Here is an 18,810-nt window from a genome sequence, read left to right on the forward strand (position 1 = left end):
CTTGAGAAAAACCCTGATGTTCCAAGATGTAAATATCATTAAATAATTATATCATGATCTTATAATAATTATTAAGTAGTATATAAATAACACATAATTTATATAAGTAATATAAATTTGTTTACATTTCTTATCAGAAATGTACAAGTCTTATAAAGACATAATCAAGTTCTTTTAAGCACTAAAACTAAAATAGTATCATGTGATAAGTTGGTTGTTCTCGTTACACAACTGATGTGCAGATGAGAGCACAGGCCAAGCAATGCAATTAGGGCAGAATACACTAATTGTCATCATTGTTTTATTTGAATAGACAAATAACAACGCTTTCTTTAAAAAGCAATATATAATTACAGTCTTTCTAATAAATGACCTATTTGTAAGATCAAATATAGGAACCATTAGCCCTGGTCAGTTTGGCTCAGCGGTTAGAGCGTCGGCCTGCGGTCCAGAGAGACCTGGGTTTGGTTCCCACTAAGGGCATGTACCTCGGTTGCGGTTTGTCCCTGGCCCTGGTTGGCTTGTGCAGGTGGCAGCCACTCGATGTGTCCCTTTCACATCAATGTTTCTCTCTCTCTCTTCCTCTCTCCCTCCCACTCTATCTGAACAAAAAATGGAAAAATGTCCTCAGGTGAGGATAAAAAAAAATATATATAGGAACCATTAATCTGAGATCTTTACAAATTAACTTGTTTAACAAGTTTTATAAGAAACAAGTTAACTTGAAAACACTGGTGGTTTTTAATATATAAAGATTTAATATGAATTATCTGAAATAGTTACATGTTCATATTTTAGTTAATTATTTAAATAATATTTAATATAGAGAGAATGTGATTAGAAAACTAGTGTCTGAAAGAATTGTAAATAGTGGAGTAACCTTAAAGGCATATGTTATGCTCTATTTCAGGTTAGTCATAGAGTTCCGTCACACCTTCTTCAAAGACTTTGAAGTCTTGGGTAAGGCTTTTCAGAGGAAAATAACACAATTGTTTGAATATTACTTATACCTCTAGTTAAGGAATATAAAATCAATAATTTTGGCATCTAAATTAAAAAGTATCATTTAAGCCCTGGCTGGTTTGGCTCAGCAGTTAGAGCATCAGCCCAGGGACCAAAGAGTCACGGGTTGGATTCTGTCAAGGGCACGTACCTCAATTACAGATTGGTCCCCGACCTTGGTCGGGGGAATGCAGGAGGCAACTAATCGATGTGTCTCTCTCACGTTGACTTTTCTCTCTCTTTTCCCTTCCCACTCTATCTGAAGATAAATGGAAAAATATCCTCAGGTGAGGATTAAAAATAATAATGATGATAAATAAAAAATAAAAAGTATTTAAACAAGAGTTTTATATATCTTCATAGAATTTACTGATAACCATTACTTTTCATTACTAAAGAAATTTTTTAAAAAATCTAACTAGCATATACTTCTTTTTGCCAGTTCACCAGAAATAGTCACGATGTCAGATGGAAGACATTTTAGACATTCAATGTGTTTCTAGAATGATAGTTTATCATCAGCCAGAGTCTCTGTGCTCCTGGCTGCGTCCTTCCTATTCAGAAAGCACTTACTTTTTAAAAAGAAGGGAGGACAGAAACTTGCCAGAAGCACTTTGTCCTGTGGATCTTGGGTTCATCGGCCTGTTGTTCAAGCATCATGCTTTCTCCGTCCTCGCGAGTCTGTTGCAGGGTGCGGAACTGCCCAGGTTGCCACAGGCAGGAGACAGCGCCCCCTGCATGCGCGGGGCTTTCACGGGTGCAAAGGCACAGGGGGGCGGGTGTGCGCCAGCCTCCTTGCTGCTGTGCTGCTGGACAAATGGATTGTGTTCTTTGACCAGACATCTGCAGGCGTCCTGTACGCGGAGCGTCTGGGACACGACACCCTTTCAAAGTAAAACCCAAGTGAGCTTTCTCTTCGATAACCCAGAGAAATGGGGCAGCTATGCAGTTCTGCTCTGTTGTGGCCCCTTCTCGTGTCCATCATCCTGCCGCCCCAGTCCAGCCGGCCGAAGACCACATTTCTGCTGCTCCTCAAAGTTCTCGACTTTCGTTTCTTCAGCATTTGAAAATGAAAATATACTTCCATTCCCAAAAACAACAGATTTGTATCCATGCTCTTTTGTCAGAAATGTCTACAGGCAAAGTACACTGTCTGATCCCAGAGAAAGCATTTTTTTGAGGACCTTCAGGAAATTCTTCCATTAGGCCCAGCAGACATCCTCATTGATGTCCTTTAGATCCTCGGTTCTTATGGTTTCTTACAGGCGACTTCTGCTTCTTCCCTTTTATGTAGTATTCTCAAAGGACATAACCACATCATTCCATCAGGTTGACCTCATCCTTTGTCACTGCTGTGCTCCTTGCATTAATTCCTTCCTTGAACACTGGCTTCTGCCATGCCTAGGTTTCATGTTTTCTGACTTGTTCTTTTATAGCTCTGTTGGAGCATGTCCAACGTATGACATCATTAGAAATGTCGTGTAGGCTCAGCGCACCTTGTGCTTGCCTGTTCTCCGTGCTGCTCCTGCGCGAGTCAGCGGTAAACGCTTTCACACTTCTACCTGAGGGGTGTGCGCGCAGCATTGCCCATCCACTGCTACCATCTGCAAACACAAAAGAAAATGAAGTGACAACAACAGAAAAAAAAACCTGATCATGGAATTCACAGGGAAGTTTCTCATCTGTTCTCCCATCTGTGAGCAGCACAGGACACAATGTGCTTTTCATTTTTATTTTCTTCGATGAACCATTACCCATTTAGGTCTAAACTCTTACAACCTTTTTTTTCACAAAACACCCACAGAGCAAGTAGGATCATGATTTGTTTTTTTAATGCCTCTGAGTGGATAATGCCTTGTTGCTGAAGATCATGTTTTAAAAATAGATCTCTCGCCCTGGCGGTGCTCAGTGGTTAGAGCATCAGCCTATAGACTGAAGGGTCACGGGTTTGATTCCCAGTCAAGGGCATGTACCTGGGTTGCAGGTTTGATACCCAGCCCTGGTTAGGGTCATGCAAGAGGCATCCAATCAACATGTCTCTCTCACATTGATGTTTCTTCTCTCTCCCCCATTCCTCCCTTCCACTCTATCTAAAAAGCAATGGAAGGATTAACAAAAACATAATAATAGTCCTGGTTGGATTGACTCAGCGGTTGGAGTGTCGGCCTGCAGACCAGAGAGGCCCGGGTTCGGTTCCCACTAAGGGCATGTACCTCAGTTGCAGTTTGTCCCCAGCCCTGCTTGGGTCGTGCGGGTGGCAGCCACTCGATGTGTCCCTTTCACATCGATGTTTCTCTCTCTCTCCCTCCCACTCTATCTGAACAAAATATCGAAAAATGTCCTGGGATGAGGATTAAATAAATAAATAAATAAATAAATAATAGATTTCTCTGACAAAACCTCGGTGCATTTTTCTCCAAATCTTCAGGGGTCTGCTTGGATAAAAGTAGAACCTTTGAAAATTGCCTACATGTGGTCGTTCGTATGTGTTCACTCACTCAGAGTGTCGTCCTTCATGGTGACGTTAATTCAGGCAAGAGCAAAGGTGGAGCCCTTGAGCTTTGCCAGCGATCATGTAGACAATAAAAAACAAAGAGAAGAAGAGTAAAATAATGGTGGCGGCTGCGTAGGTGGAGCCGGGAACACGGTGTGGAACGTGGTGGATAGAATGATGGGGAAACTTGCAGCAGAGCCCGGTGCAAATAGAATTGGTTATCGGGGTCACGCAGGGACGGGGGTTGGCTGCAGGGGATGACTGCGCCGATGGAAAGAGTGTTCCGGGCACAGTGAGCAGTCCAGTCTCACAGGCCCAGAGTCCAGCATGGTGGGGAGAAGTTCGGTTGGATGAGGAGGTGGGAGCCGAACCATACGCCCTGTGATGAGGTCGGGGCTTTAGTCTGAAAGCCACAGGGAGCTGTCAAAAGGCCCCCTTTAAAGAAGTAGCTATAGAATGAGATATTTGGATAGAGAATCTTAAAAAGAGGCACTTTGCCTGTCTCCAGCAAGGACTCTACAGTTTGTCCATGTGACTGCCAAGTTTGCATGTCCCCAGGACCCTGTGCCACGTAAGGTTGGATTGGGACGTGCGTACCTCATCTGAGAGCTTGAGTCACCTCTCACCCCCACTTGGAACAACTGAACGTTATAGAAGGGTTTTCCTAGAGTGGCCCCACACCCTTTCTGAGGAGAAAAGAAAACTGTAGGTTAGTTATATCCTGGCAGATAAGCACTAAGCAACCAAATGTGCAAATTTAGAATGATGCCCCTTGGGCTGACCTTAAACCACCCTCCAGCCTGGGAGTTCATGGCGCTGCTAGTGTGTGGGACACGGTTCCTCATACAAGACCTACGCATTCAGTGGGAATACCGTACCCTGGGGACAAGAATGGAAAGCTGATAAAGCCTAGATTACTGCTCTGAAGTACATCCCAGAAGTGTACTAAGAAACAGCCACTGGACATAGCTCAGGATCACAAGGTCAAGGTCACATTGTGTTTCTCTTCCCCTCTATGTCCTCTCAGCGCGCGCGCTGCTCTCGGTCCTGGGCGTACACTCTCGGTCCCTTAAAGCCTCTCCTTGGGCCAGTGGTTCTTCATTATTTTGGAAAAGAACCCTTGTACCCATGTCGGATGCTTTCAGTTGCAAAGGACAGAGGCCCCCATTCAAACCGCCCCCTGGGATGTGAGACGCCCGGCTTGTCCTGTGGGTCCCGGGCCAGGAATGTCATCAGAGACCCGGGTTTTCTCCAGCTTGTTCAATTTGCTCCAACACTTGATGCCTGCTTGGCCCCACACCCCTGTGTGGTTACAGGGAGGGCACCCCCAGCGCAACCTTGCTCGAAACCAGCGGGAGGGGGAGTTTGGCCCTGACAAGCAGTTGACGAGTTCCTGTTTTCTCTGACGGGCCGTCCTGAGCCTGCCAGTCAGGGCAGTGCCATGGCCGACTGGCAGGGGCCCGGCTCACCTGAATCCGTCTGTGCTGGAAGTTTGGGGTATCACTCTGCGTGCCCCTCAGCAGGGAAGGGAAGAAATGTCCACTACAGGCCTCTGACATGTCAGTTTTGCATTCGATTTTTAAAGGATTCAGCGACCCCCCTGACAACTGTCATTGTCTCAGAAAAGGAACATTTTCCCAGAGCAGAGATGCGTCGCGCCCTTAGATTTCCGCACTCCCCTGTACTGTGTGTCCACTCAGGAGGTGCGGTGGCCAAGCACTGGGGATACGTTGTGGCTTTCAGTTGCTATTTCGTAATTTTTATGGGTGACCCAGAGGGAGGCCAAGCAATAATATATAAGTAACTTCACACATTCAAGTCATTTTCTTTATTGTAATCCGAAGGTTTGTTCCCTCCCACTGGGAAGGGAAAGGGAAATGTGTTTCCCTCTCTGGGCCCCATGTAGTTCTATTTTTTACTGCGTCTTTCGCAACACTGTCCCCACATGGGTCGCAGTGAGTCTCTCCACCGACTGCTAGGTACCAGGAGTGACGTCATGGAGGCAGACCTGTCAGGACGGCCTCACCCTGTGGCACCCAGGCCAGGCTGTTCGACGAGATCTCTCCAAACTGCAACACATGAGCACGCCATGATGTGGACAATCCTCTTAGTCTGCAATCTTAAAATAAGTGGTTTTCCAGAAATACTGGGCAGGTTTGAGCACCAAGAAGTTACTGGTTCAATTCTTGGTCAGGGCACATGCCCAGGTTGTGGGCCCGATCCCCAGTGGGGGCATGCAGGAGGCAGCCGGTCAATGTTCCCTCTCATCGATGTTTCTCTCTCTCTCCCTCCCTCTGTCTCTCTCCCTCCCACTCTATCTGAACAAAAATGGAAAAGCATCCTCAAGTCAGAATTTTTTTTAAAAAAGTGACTAAAATCTAGAGTTTAAAAAACAATTCCCTGAAGTTCCCTAGTGCCCTCCATGAGCTGGGCTGAACTTTGAGTGTCTCACCTATGGTCTGAAGTCCTACAAACAGATACCCTGGACTGAGCGCTGCAGGTGTCCTCTGTGATTCTGACTGAGAGAGAGCTGCATGCCCACCGAGGCTCGGCCTTTCCCGGGAGCCAGCAGGGAGCAGGCACCTGCTTCCACTTGCTCCCTTTCCGGAGGGTTTTACACGAGCCGGCAGCCCGCGTGTGAACTCGGGAACTCGGGTCAGGCTGTGCCAGGCACCTTGATCCCTCGTTATCTTTAATTAGTGTTTAGGAGGTTAATCGGTAGTAAAGTTCATCTTTCTTTAATTACTTCAACAATCGAGTCAGGGGGGCCTTGCGGCCAGCTTTGAATTATTCCGTTTGTTCGGATGCTGATTTGAATTTGTAGTCAGATGTTTATTGCCCAGACTCTGTGTACTGAAGAGGCTGTAGGAAAAGAGGAGAAACGGTACCAGGAAAGTTACTGTTGTTGTGCTTAGTTTGGAGAATAATGGACCTCCTAGAAAGTTTGCTGTTTTAAAAGACAACGCCATGAGAAATAGCAGTGGTTTCCAACTTGATCCAAACCTTCATAAGCTTTAATAGGAAAATTTGTTTTGTTTTTCATATATAAAGGCAACTTCACATTCAAGGAATGTAATTGATTTAAAAATACAATTCAGTCATTATCTGCATGTCCTTACCATCACATATTAGATGCTTTCCCAAGTCACATTTAATTTTCATTTATTTATTTATTTATTTATTTATTTATTTATCCTCACCCGAGGACATTTTTCCATTTTTTGTTCAGATAGAGTGGGGGAGAGAGAAGAAGAGAAAGAGAGAAACATCGATGTGAAATGGATACATCGAGTGGCTGCCACCCACACGACCAACCAGGGCCGGAGACAAACTGCAAACGAGGTACGTGCCCTTAGCGGGAACCGAACCTGGGTCCCTACGGACCACAGGCCGACGTTCTAACCGCTGAGCCAAACTGGCCAGGGCTGATTTTCATTTATTTAAATGGTAAAGCTGCCAGCCACCCTCGGGAAAGTATGTTCCAGCCCAGTAGGCTTCCCTGTTTAAAAACGGTCTTTAATATCTGGCTTCTTTGAGCGCCCTGTGCTATTCTCTCCTCCAGTTATTATCCGTGGCCATCAAATACTTCAAATCCTCGTTGCCTCTTGATGAATAACCTGTCCACCCTTCTCAGTTCTCTTCGTTATGTTCACATACTTGGCCCTTGTTAAAAGGTAAACTGAGGCATATTCACATTCTTTAAGAGCTCACGTGAGCCAAAACCTGTTGGAATCAGGCAGCAACGACCAGGAAGTGGCCAGGAGCACCCCGAGCCGGGCACGGGGAGGGACTGACACCGGGAAGAGGCGGAAGCACGGTCAGGAGATGATCGAGTGTCGGTGTCTGCAAGCCCAGTTGGCTGTTTGTGACTGGTTGTCCACAGGTTTCGAATTTGTAAAGTTGAGGCACTTTGCAGGCTTACATTTTGGGGTGCGTGCGTAAGCTGCCACAGCATTAGAGCCGCCTCAGCCTCGGGGCCTTCTTGCTTCGTGAATTTAACAGCCTGATGTGAGGCTGTTGTGCTCAAGCTCGTGAGGCCGAGCTTTGGACTGGCTGACATGCACGATTTCCACGCACGGCGCAAGGAAGTCACTCTTAGCCAGTCTGTGCATCTCTCTGACACATGTCAACCCTTCGTCGGCAAAATTAGAAGGTAGACGTGGTAGTCCTGTGGCCCCGGAAATTCTGCTTTTTGACCAGATCTTGGGAGGTCAGGCCAGCTCCCCCTCTCCCTCTGGCGGAGAGGGTGCTTGCAGGGCCTTTGGAGACAGCAGGAGGGGCCCTGTGGCCTTGTCATGTCCGTCTTTGTCTTTGCTTTTGAACTGTGGCCCCTCCTGCACATATTATTCATCTCTTCATTTCTTCAGTCCTTCAACAAGTAGTTCTTGAGCATCTACTGTGCACTAGGCAGCAATTTTTGGTGCTGCTCATAAAACTGTGAACAAAAAGCCAAGGTCCGGCCCTCACAGAACGCACACTCCGGTGGGAACACACAGTCCACACAGGCTGTGGCCGTGAAAAGGGGGATGAAGGAAAACCAAGCAGGGTGCGGGGGCAGAGAGAGAGCAGGTTTCTTAGTCAGCCGCGAAAGGAGCAGGTCTCATGGGGAGAACATCAGGCAGAGAGCGAGTGCAGAGGTGGGAAACCGGAATGTTCTCGGAGCGGAAAGGAAAGCATGGGCTGGGCCGAGGGAGGGAGGGAGGGAGGGAGGGAGGCACGGTGGGAACCCGGGTTTGAGAGGAGGCCAGGGCCTTGCAGTTAGTGCACAATGTTGAGCACAGGGCGGTGGGTGGAAACACTTGAACAGACCCCTCTGCGTGTAAAGCGGCATCTCCCTGATGAGCATCGTGCTTCGCCGCCGAGTGTGGTTTTGTCTTATCCTTTCCCAGATGCCCCGTCGGGAAACAGAGCCTTGACTAGTCCTCCGGCACACCTGGGGCTCCTCAGCCCCACACAGCACTGCTCTGAGGCCTCCCTGGGTCAGCCAGGTGCCCTGCTAATTTATCTGTTCCTAGCAGCCCTGTGACTCTGACCTGACCCCCCCGAGGCTCACCCACCGGACCAGGCAGCTCAGCCTTGTTTAAGGGGAACCTCACCACCTCATTGCAAGTCGGGGAATGAGCTAATGGTTTCCATATGTGCTGAGGCTGTCATTCAAATTTGATTTTGCCTGCTTGGCTAATGAGGTCAGACGGCTCTGCCTGTGGTGGACAGCCTGTCCCTCGGGCAGGGTGCCTGCAGGAGATGGATGAGGTCTCCCGCCCCTGCTGAACGCAGCTCGGCCGCGTCGCGTCTCTTCGCACTGCTTAGAAAGGGCGGCTGCAGAGGAATAAACACAAGGGAATGCGTGAAAACAGAGAGCGCTTTTTATTCACTTACACTTTCTGTTTGGAGATAACTGCAAGTTCACAGGCCATTGTAAGAAATAATACAGACAGGTTCCATGTACCCTTTGCTCAGTTTCCCCCAATAGCAACGTCTTGCAGAACTGTGGTGCAGTATCACAGCTACGGCATTGACGGTGAGGCAGTCAGAATACAGGACATTGCCAGCACCACAGGGTCCCTCGTGTCTGGATAGCCACGTGGACTTCCGATGTTCTCCTCAGCCCCTGGCAACCGTTAATCTGTTGTTTCCATGGTTTTGTTATTTCAAGAATCCAGTATGAATGAGTCTACAGCATGGGACCTTTCAGTAGGGACCTTTTTTCACTCAGCAAAATTCTCCGGAGCTCCATCTAGGTTGTTGTATGTTATCAATGGTTTCTTCTTCTTTCTTGCTGAGTAGTGTTTCATAGCCTGAACAGACCACACTGTTTAGATTTTATTTTATTTATTTATTTTATTTTTGTTACAGATGTTTCTCCTTTTTCCCTCATTGACACCTTCCTCCCCCTTCTCTCCCCAGTTTTGTTGTCCATGTCCACTGGTCATGCATACATGCATATAAGTTCTGTGGTTTTTCTCCCCCCCAACCCCCAGTCTGTACCCTACTTCCATGTCTCTGGGACTACCTTGTTCTTCAGACTATTATATTCATTATATTCCCCAAATAAGCGAGATCATATGTTACTTGTCCTTCTCTGTTTGGCTTGTTTCACTTAGGATAATACTTTCCAGGTCCCTCCATGTCGTCTCAAAGGATAAGAGCTCTTTCTTTCTTACAGCTGCATAGTACTCCATTGTGTATATGTACCACAGCTTTTCTATCCATTTGTCTATTGATGGATATTTGGGCTGTTTCCAGATCTTAGCTATTATAAATAGTGCTGCTATGAACAAGAATAGAATATACATATATTCTTTCTGATTGGTGTTTCAGGCTTCTTAGGGTATATTCCTAGAAGTGGGATCACTGGGTCAAATGGCAATTCAATTTTAAAAGTTTTAAATTTTGACGAAGCCCAAATTAATCCATTTTATTTATGGATTGTGCTTTATGTGTTCAGTCTAAGAACTCTTTGCATAGTCCCAGATCCCAAAGATTTTTTTTTTTTTTACTAGTGGTTGTATAGTTTAATTTTTTACTTTTAAGTCTGTGATTCTTGTTGAATTAACATTTGTATAAGGTGTGACACTTAGAGGTTTTGTTTGGGTTGCGGGGGGTGGCCTATGTATGCATAGTTCTTCTGGCTCCATTTGTTGAAAAGGGTATCTTTCATTCAACTGCTTTTATACCTGTGTCAAAAATCTGATGGGTAGCCCGGCCAGTGTGGCTTAGTGGGTGAGCATCGACCCATGCACCAAGAGGTCGCCAGTTCGATTCCAGGTCAGGGCACATGCCCAGGCTATGGGCCTCATCCCCAGTGGGGGGCATGCAGGAGGCGGCCAATCGATGTTCTCTCTCTTCAATGTTTCTATCTCTCTTTCCCTCGCTCTTTCTCTGTCTCTAAAACTCAATAAAGAAAAAGAAATTTTTTTAAAAATTAGATAGGTGTATTTTGGTGAGTTTATTTCTGGGTTCTCTATTCTGTTCCATTTAGCTATCTGTCTACCCCTCAACCAATGCCATACTGTCTTGTTTAGTATATCATAATCTTAAAATCAGCTAGAATGATTACTTCCATTTTATTCTTTTTCAAAAAAAAATTTTTTTTTTTATCCTCACCCGAGGACATTTTTTTTGTTTTTTGTTCAGATAGAGTGGGAGGGAGAGAGAGGAAGAGAGAGAAACATCTATGCGAAAGGGACACATCGAGTGGCTGCCACCCACACAACCCAACCAGGGCCAGGGACAAACTGCAACCGAGGTACATGCCCTTAGTGGGAACCGAACCTGGGTCTCTCTGGACCGCAGGTTGACGCTCTAACCGTTGAGCCGAACCTGCCAGGGCTCTTTTTCAAAACTTTTAAACTATTCTAGTTCCTTTGCCTTTCTGTATAGTTTTTAGAATAATATTGTCTATATGTACAGAAAACAAAAATGAAATTCTGTTGCTGTTTTGACAGAAATTGCATTAAATCTGTGTATCATTTTGGGGAAGAATTACTATCTTTACTATTGAGTCTTCCAATCCATGAAAATGATGTTTGTTTGTTTGTTTGTTTGTTTATTGTTAATCTTCACCAAGGATAGTTTTTTCATTGATTTTAGAGAGAGTAGAAGGGAGGAGGGAGAGAGAGAGAGAGAGAGAAACATTGATGTGAGGGACTGGGAATCGAATCCGCGACCCTCTGGTGCACGGGCTGGCACTCTAACCACGGAGCCACACTGGCCAGGACAGCATTGTTAGTTTTTAGCATACAAATCCTGTACACCTTAGATTTACACCTAAGTATTTTATTTTTTGAACAACCATAGATTGCACTGCATTTTTAAACTTTTTTTTTCTTCTTTATTTTTAGAGAGAGAAGAAGGGAGAGGGAGAGGGAGATGGAAACATCGATGAGAGAGAACATCAGTTGGCTACCTCTTGCATGCCCCCCACTGGGGATTGGGCCCACAACCTGGGCATGTGCCCTGACCAAAAATTGAACCAGCGACCTCTTGGTGCATGGGTCGATGCTCCACCACTGAGCCACACCGGCTGGGCTACACTGCATTTTTAATTTCAGGATCCATGTATTATTCATTGCTAATATATAGAAATACAAGCTATTTCTGTAGGTTGGTCTTATATTATGCAACCTTGCTGAACTCATTTATTCATTCTAGGAGTTTTATATGTATATGTGTGTGTTTTTCCATATTTATATATTTCTATTTCTTGGGTTTTTCTAGACAATCTTTTATGTAAAAATAGTGTTTTAATTTACCTATTGTATTATTGAATGTGTCTCTTGGTATAGCTTTTTATGGGTTGTTGTAGATATTACATTATGTATACATTACTAATTGCAGTCTGCCAATGTTGTCATTTTTCCTGGTTCAGGTGAAGTACAGAAAACTAACCTCCTTTACATCTTTTTAATTACCCCCAGTTATACTATCATTGCCTTAACTATTTTTTTTCTACATACATTTAGAACCACGTCAGTGCATCAATTTTGTTTTCACTTGTCAAACATAATGTGGAGAATTCAAGAGGAAAGGAAAAGCCTGTTGTATTTGCTCATATTTTTTGCTTACCATGTTCTTTTTTCCTTCCTGATGTTTCAAGAGTTTTCCTTTAATCGTTTCCTCTTTGTTTATAGAACTTCCTTTGGCTGTTCCTGCAGGGGAGTTCTGATGGTGCAAATTCTCTTAGTTTTCCTTTTATTTGATAATGTCTTGATTTCGTCTTCATTCCTGATATTCTCACTGAGTTGACAGCTCTTTTCTTTCAACACTTGAAAAATATTACGCTACTTCTAGCCTCCGTGGCTTCCGACGAGAAATCCTTCGTCGTTTGGTTTGGTTTTCTTTGGGAGCTATTGAGATCTTTTCTTTGTCTTCAGTTTCCAGAAGTTTAAGTATAATAGCTTTTAGCCTGGATTTCTTTGGTTTTTTTCATGAGTAAGATTTGTTCAGCTTCTTGAATCTATATAGGTTTATGTCTCTCACAAAATGTGGGTAGTTTTCAGACTGTATTTCTGGGAGTGCGTTTTCAGTCCCCTCCTTTTTCTCTTCTCCGCCGAGGACTCTAAAGACATGACTGTTGTCTTCTGTTGTATTCCCACATGTCCCTGAGGGGCTGTTGGTTTTCTTCAGTCTCTTTTGTCTCTGTTGTTCAGACTGGAGCATTGCTACTGTTCTGTCTTCAGGTTCGCAGATCGTTTCCTCTGTCCCCTTCGTTCTGCTGGTGAACCCATCCACTAAGCTCTCTGTTTCAGTTACTGTACTTTTTAGTTCTAAAATGTACAATTGTTTCTTCTTTGTATCTTCGACTTTCTTGGCTGAGGCTTTGTATTTTTTATTTGTTTGAAGCAGGTCATGATGTCTCGTGGAAGCATTTTTATCATGACTACTTTAAAATCTTAGTCAGATCATCCCATCGTCTCTGTCATCTTGGTGTTAGCATCTGTTGATTATTTGCGTTTTTAACATTCAGTTTGAGATCTTCCTGATTCTTAAAACCTGGACATTTTGGGTATTATGTTATGTGACACTGGACTCTGTGGGAGCCTTCCACCTGCCAGGAGGAGGTAATTTAGATTCCCTGGTTGACGTCCGTTGATGCCTGCTGGGGGAGCATGGGAGCTGTGCTAGGACCGGCCTCTCTCCCCCACCACCCTTTCTAGTTTTGATGAAAAGAGGAGACTTGAGACCAGGGAGACTAGAGGAATCTATATTTTTATTTTGGGAATAGAGTTTGTATTAAGTTAGATAACCTTGAACCCTATCCTGTCCTCAGCCAGACTATTCCCCAACTGTTCTATGTAATCTGAATTATTAACAAAATACAATATCCTATCTTTGTAAAGGCCACAGGGTTTTTTTTTATCACTCACAGTATCTTCTAGAATTTGGAGTGGGCTTTCTTCCTCTGGAGGAGACTTAGGATTTCATAATTTAAAAATAATAATAATACAAAGGCATTTGTCTTGGCTGCTCTTGGAAAACTCAGTCTGTGCTGAGCTCAGTGCTGGGCACTGTGGACAGGTGCAAGGACAGATAATGGCGGGATCGAGTTTTGGAGATACACATAAATATGACAGTGAGTCACAGCCTAAATCAGCAAATACAAAGCACAAGCACAGTTTTATATATATCCATGGTGTCTGCGAGAATGAACCCTCCAGGTGAACTCACAGCCACCATGTTATTGTTTTGGGGAATCAACGCTCACCATGCCTCCTCACCCTGCCTGTCTCCATGGCTCTCTGCAGGCCGAGGACTCCAAACCGGCATCTCCAGCTTGGACCTGTGTAGACCTAGTGTCCCATGGCCTCCTGAATGCCCAGAGGCCGTGCAAGCCTCATGTTTGAGACAGGACTCATTGTCTTTTTCCACTAAACCCATCGTTCCCTCTGTGTTTCCCTCTGGATGAGCAGCAAGGCACCATTACTCAGGATGCAGACTCAATGTTGGTTTCATTCAACCCTTTGAACTTTCTCTGAATCCTCCACTCCTCCCTTTACCACCACTGAGCCCCGTACAGGCTACATTATGCACTCGCCACCTTGTGCCATGATGCTTGTCTGCATGGCGAGATCCCCACAGACAGCAAGCTTCCTGAGGGCAGAGACGGGGTCTGATAGCCTCGTTTCTAGCACTGTGTCTCACGCACAACAGGTGCAGCATAAACACTGAGCGAGAAGTCAGGTCTCTAAAAAGGGGTTGTGTAAAGTCCAGTCAGTGTGGCTCAGTGGTTGAGCATCAACCCATGCACCAGGAGGTTGCCGGTTCAATTCCCGGTCAGGGCACATGCCCAGGTTGTGGGCCTGATCCCCAGTGCCCTAGTGGGAGGCATGCAGGAAGTGGCCAGTCGATGCTCTCTCTCATCGATGTGTCTATCTTTCTCTCTCTCTAAAATCAATAAAGGAAAAAAATATATATTTTTTTAATGGGTTGTGAATGGATTGGCAGAAAGGGAAAAGGAGAATAATTTACTACCATCGAATAAAAGAGAATTTATGATGGGCTCCGAGCTCCAGGGTATGACTCCTATCTTATTGGAATGTTTGGGTGGAAAACCTATTTTATTTTGTTTTCTTCTTTGTATAGATCCTCATTACAGGATGGGGCAAAAGTTGGTTTACAGTTGTTCATATGGGAAATAATACAATAATTAATAAATAATAATACAAGAATAGACTGTGTTTTGCATACTCACCACCGTAAACCTACTTTTGCCCTGCCCTGTACAAAAGTGTATTAAACTAAGGTACAGTTTTAGATCCTGCAAAGACATAGGAAGGTCCAAAATGTACGTGAATCCCGAAGGTTCTCATGCCCTAAAGTTTAGATTATAATTAGTAAAATAAGTTACTAGTTGAGGCTGTGAAATCTCATTTTCTAGGGATCCTTAAAAATCTGTTCGAATTTCCACACTCTGACAGATGCATAGATATTTGGTCTTACCTGAGGGAAAGGGGATTTTGGACAAACTTTTTTTATTGAGGAGCTTATTAGAGGTACATTTTGAAGACAGGCCAGCATTCTATTTAGAAACATGTTTCCAAAAGTACCTATTGGGTTTTGGATTTGCTGGGGTGTCAGCTACTATTCCTACCTGCTGTAACTACCGACAAGATGTAAACACAGACTTGCAGTTTTTGCGGTATTCTCCATCCTCCTGCGTGTGCAGGTGCGTGCGGGGTCTGCGGGAAGAGCCTCCTGACAGGGCTGTGGACGGAAGAGTTGATTCCTCCCAGCACAGGCCTCTGCTCCTTCTTAACACTGCTCAGCTTTTCAGCCAGGAGCACACCACCTCCTCGTGTTCTCTTCTAAACGGAGCCCGGTGTAAAGACGAGTGAGACAGCGCTTCATCGCTGTCATTGGGGAGCCACCGGGAGTGCGTGTACCTCGGTGAGTTTGGGTTGCATGCACCTTCCATAGCTGAGGGTCCCGGTCAGCCTACCCGCTAAGCCCGGATAGAAAAAACTCAAAGAAACCACCTTTGTGTCTCTCTGCCACTGGAGAATAAACCAACAGTTCAGTGATGGGAGGGAATGTACTTTAATTCAGGGCCTTTTCCCTCCTTTTTTGTTTTTGTTTTTTTAATTGAAATTTCTTTTTTAAAAACAATGGTAAAATTCACATAACATAATATTTACCATTTTAAAGTGTACAGTCTGGTGGCATTTAGTACAGTCACAGTGTTGTGGAACCATCACAACTGTCTAGTTCTAGGACATAGCTCATCTCCCCAAGAGGAAATCTTGAATACTTTAAGCAGTCGCTCCCCACTCCCCTCCCCCACAGTTTCACCCTACAATCCCTGGCAAACACTACTCTTCCTTCTGTCTCTACGTATTTGCCTGTTTCGAACATTTCATATAAATGGAATCATGCAATACATGGCCTTTTGGGTTTGGCTTCTTTTACTGACCGTAATGTTTTCCAAGTTTATCCATGTGTAGTATATATCAGACTTCATTCCTTTTCATGGCTGCATAATGTTCCACTGTGTGAATATACAACATTTTGTTTATAAGTTAATAGACATCTAGATTGTTTCTTTTTTCTTTTTTTTTTGCTCTTGTGAATAATGCTGCTTCAGATAATGGTGTACATGGATCTGTTTGAGTCTGTTTATAATTCTTTTGGGTGTGTACCTAGGAGTGGAATTTCTAACTGATACAGTAACTCCGTGCTGAACTTACTGAAGAACAGTGGGTGCACCATTTTACAGTACCACCAGTAATGTGCTAGGGCTCCAGTAACTCCACATTCTCTCCAGTGTTTGCTATTTTCTGCTTTTTGTTTGTTTTTTATTATAGCCATTCTAGTAGATATTAAGTGCTATCTCTTTGATTTACATTTTCCAAATGACTGATGAGCAGGATATAAAAACAAATCTACACCTTCTCATACTAAGTGTTGCAATGAAACTGTACAACACCAAAGACAAAGGGATTTATAAAAGTGTCCAGACGGAAAAGATAGATTAACTTGTCCTCTACATGAGTAGATAATGCAAAGAAAATAAGAAAGGAGGAAAGAAGGAGCAAAGTAAAAACATGATAAACTAGAAGTATAAAATAAATTATTCCATTTAGACATGTTTTAAAACATAATTATGTATTAATGTGAATGCATACAAATAGAACAAAGTATGAAATATAAATGAAAGATTATTTCTAACTCTTTTAGAGTAGAAGGGAGAAGAATGGAATCAGAGGGGAGTATAAAGGGACCTTATATTTGAGATTTATTGTTTTGTTAAAATCTGAAGTAGTTCTCACAACAGGCCCACTCCTGACATTTGCAGGACTTGATGCACGAGTACAGTGGAGAGCATGTACCTCTAGGTACGTGGAAGTTAGAACTCAACCTAACAGAAGGCTCTGTGCCTCAGTGAACACACCCTCATAAAGATGGCAGTGCTTGGTGATCCCCAGACCCTTCGGAGGTCGGGGCCAGGAAGTGGCGGCTCGGGGAAGAGTTAGCTGACTTGTGCATTTCGCCCTCTCTGCCCATCCCAGCTCTGTCCTACACTAGGAAGGGACGTGTACATGCGCTTGGGTACATCACAGCCGATGCAGAAAACCACCCCTTGGCCACTCCCACGGGCGTAGGAGTGTGCACCCTGGCTCTGTGGCCTACTTTTAGGGGAATGGAGCTAGTCAGGTTAGCCTCAGATGCCAGCTTGGGGGTCACTGAACAGGGTCTTCTAGGGTCTTAAGTACCTGGGGTGGGGGCAGGCATAGGCTATGAGTAGACCTGTCTCCTGGGCGCCATAGAGCCCCCACCCTGTGGGAGAAGGGCTGCAGCCTGGAGCGGGTCCCCCCGCAGCATGGGGGCTGAGGGTGGTGCTCCCGTTTGCTAAAGCCGAGGGTCAGCGCCCGCTCACTGTACTGGTTCCTGACTTACTCTGTGTCGGGACTATTTTATTATGGGAGAGAGAGAGGCGTGTACCAGCCCACCAGGCAATTGGGACTGTCTGCCTAGGACAGAGACAGGGGCGTGACCCCTGCCAGCAAAGTGCCCTGGGACCTTTTCGTTTGTCATGCTGAGTCTCTGTTTCCTCACCCGCCCAGCAAGAGAGCAAGATGTGGATTTCAAGGGCCCTCCCACACCCGTGGTTCCTCCCACATCCGTGGTTCTGTGAAGTTCTCCTAAACCCCATCACTGGGAGGAGCTCCTGGACCTGAGGTGTTAGAGGGACCAGGGCGGCCAGGGCAAGCATGTGTCCCCTAGCTTTCTGGGAGAGGGTGCCTTGCCAGCCGGGAGGGCTGGGGCAGCTGCAGCCCTCAGGGAGCATTTCTACACACAGTGCGGTCAGGGTCAGACATCGCCGCAGTCCCAAAGTCCGGGAACCAGCCATCAGGCTGGTCAGGCGACAGCGGCCTTCCTCCTCATCCGTCTGCAGTCGGGCGGTGGCTCAGCAGGGCCCGGTGAGGTCAGTGTGGCCCGCAGAAGAAACAGATATGCGAGGGGAGGGAAAGCCAGCGTGAAGGGTAGAGAAGTGTTTTCTCATCAGCCTTCGGACACTGCGCCAAGCTCGGGTGGCTCAGGCTCATCCTAACTGGCGATGAATCAAACATTGTCCTTTCAACCAAGAGAATCAGAAAACGCTCTCTTCTGGAAACCCAAGTGCAGATGAGCTTCAGCTCACGGAACTGTTGAGAACACCCAGGGTCCGGCTCCCCTTTCGAAGGGCCTTGGGGGGCAGTGACATGGACCCCGGTCAGGAGAAGGTCCTCCTCGGGCTCGAGGCTCATGGACGGGAGCCGAGGGAGGTACTTTGGATCACAAGCAGCTGCAGCTCCTTAAAAAACCCTCAGGTGCCCCGAACGGCAGACTGGGGGTGTACTTGCTGCCATAGTAACATGCCACAGACTGGTGGGGCTTAAACAAGAGAAAGGCCTTGTCCCACAGCTCTGGGGGCTGCAAGTCCAAGGTCAAGGGGAGGTCCTCCTGAGGCCTCCGCCCTCCGCTTGTCTGCCTTCTTCCTTTGTCTTCACGTGGTCTTTCCTCTGTGCGGCTGTGTCCTCGCCTCCTCTCCCGTGAGGACACCAGTCATACTGGATGAAGGCCCCACCCTAGTGACCTCATTTTAACCCCGTCACCTCCTAAAGACCCAACTACAGTCCCATTCTGCAGGGCTGGGATTTGGGACTTGAACATGGAGTGCGGGGTGCGCAGTTCACCCCGTAACAGCGGGCACTGGCAGACCCCTGCGCACCAGAACGCTCTCCGGGAGCAAGCAGGGGGACCGCGGCTTGCAGGGGCGAGGCAGGGCCTCGGGGTGCCGTCTGCTCACAGTCCTGGCGGCCCCGCGGGAACCG

General features: G+C 45.8%; 1 protein-coding gene across 1 annotated transcript in view; it reads left to right on the top strand.

Annotated features, from left to right (window-relative positions):
• LOC118623815 (phospholipid-transporting ATPase IB-like) overlaps positions 1–18,810 on the top strand; it is a 230,623-nt gene that overhangs the window by 203,172 nt on the left and 8,641 nt on the right. The window lies entirely within an intron of this gene.

The sequence above is a fragment of the Molossus molossus genome, unplaced genomic scaffold (assembly GCF_014108415.1).
Source record: "Molossus molossus isolate mMolMol1 unplaced genomic scaffold, mMolMol1.p scaffold_m16_p_10, whole genome shotgun sequence".
Classification (NCBI taxonomy): Eukaryota; Metazoa; Chordata; class Mammalia; order Chiroptera; family Molossidae; genus Molossus; species Molossus molossus.